Source organism: Ipomoea triloba, chromosome 11 (genome assembly GCF_003576645.1).
Source record: "Ipomoea triloba cultivar NCNSP0323 chromosome 11, ASM357664v1".
NCBI lineage: Eukaryota > Viridiplantae > Streptophyta > Magnoliopsida > Solanales > Convolvulaceae > Ipomoea > Ipomoea triloba.
The window spans coordinates 22961155-22963243 of NC_044926.1; positions in this window are offsets into that span (position 1 = coordinate 22961155).

Genomic DNA, 2089 nt, shown 5'->3' on the forward strand with positions numbered 1-2089 from the left:
TATAAGAGACTTCAAATATAATAACGTACCAAAAAACAGTACAAGTTCAAAGTCAATAATAAGTGTGATGGCTCATACAGGTCTCGAACCTGTGACCTTCACGTTATTAGCACGACGCTCTGACCAACTGAGCTAATAAGCCAATTGAAAAAAATTAAATAAAGGTAGAATTTTAAAATTGTTTCTTTATATTGGTAAATTTAGAAATATAAGAAGTTCAACCCATTGGAGCATCAGATCTAGCCTATAGAATTGTGAAATTGAAACTGGCACTACGATCAAAAAAGCATATAACGCCGAATATATAATGTAAATTATATCAAATGTGCATTCANAGAATTTTAAAATTGTTTCTTTATATTGGTAAATTTAGAAATATAAGAAGTTCAACCCATTGGAGCATCAGATCTAGCCTATAGAATTGTGAAATTGAAACTGGCAATACGATCAAAAAAGCATATAACGCCGAATATATAATGTAAATTATATCAAATGTGCATTCAATATTGCCTAATGGTGCACCTATACACGATTGGACAATTTACATAGCTTTGTGTGCATTGGTAGTGTGCTGTCGTTGTGGTGGTGGTGTGGTGAAACTGAAAAATGTCTTTCGACAAAAAAATTGGGAAGTCATTTTTTGCAAAACTAAGTCTTTTTTCCATTGACTAGAATGAATTTTCTCTTTTCAACTAAATTTTATTTAGAGAACCAAACACTGGAAAATCAAAAGAAAAAAAAAAGGACTTCCAAAATTCAATTTCGCCTTTCAAAACACCCTAAATTTAATTATGTTTTTATTATAAGAGATTTCAAATATAATAACGAACCAAATAATAGTACCAATTCAAAGTCAATAATAAGTGTGATGGCTCATACAGGTCTCGAACCTGTGACCTTTGCGTTATTAGCACGACGCTCTAACCAACTGAGCTAATAAGCCAATTGAAAAAAATTAAATAAAGGTAGAATTTTAAAATTGCTTCTTTATATTGGTAAATTTAGAAATATAAGAAGTTCAACCCATTGGAGCATCAGATCTAGCCTATAGAATTGTGAAATTGAAACTGGCACTACGATCAAAAAAGCATATAACGCCGAATATATAATGTAAATTATATCAAATGTGCATTCAATATTGCCTAATGGTGCACCTATACACGATTGGACAATTTACATAGCTTTGTGTGCATTGGTAGTGTGCTGTCGTTGTGGTGGTGGTGTGGTGAAACTGAAAAATGTCTTTCGACAAAAAAATTGGGATGTCATTTTTTGCAAAACTAAGTCTTTTTTCCATTGACTAGAATGAATTTTCTCTTTTAAACTAAATTTTATTTACATAACCAAACACTGGAAAATCAAAAGAAAAAAAAGGACTTCCAAAATTCAATTTAGCCTTTCAAAACGAACCCTAAATTTAATTGTGTTTTGTTATAAGAGACTTCAAATATAATAACAAACCAAAAAATAGTACCAGTTCAAAGTCAATAATAAGTGTGATGGCTCATACAGGTCTCGAACCTGTGACCTTCGCGATAAGTGTGATGGCTCATACAGGTCTCAAACCTGTAACCTGTGACCTTCGCGTTATTAGCACGACGCTCTAACCAACTGAGCTAATAAGCCAATTGAAAAAGATTAAATAAAGGTAGAATTTTAAAATTGCTTCTTTATATTGGTAAATTTGGATATATAGGAAGTTCAACCCATTGGAGCATGAGATCTAGCCTATAGAATCTTGAAATTGAAACTGGCACTACGATCAAAAAAACATATAACGCCGAATATATAATGTAAATTATATCAAATGTGCATTCAATATTGCCTAATGGTGCACCTGTACACGATTGGACAATTTACATAGCTTTGTGTGCATTGGTACTATGCTGTCGTTGTGGTGGTGGTGTGGTGAAACTGAAAAATATCTTTCGACAAAAAAATTGGGAAGTCATTTTTTGCAAAACTGAGTCTTTTTTCCATTGACTAGAATGAATTTTCTCTTTTCAACTAAATTTTATTTACATAACCAAACACTGGAAAAAAAAAAAAAAGACTTCCAAAATTGAATTTCGGCTTTCAATTTCAAAAC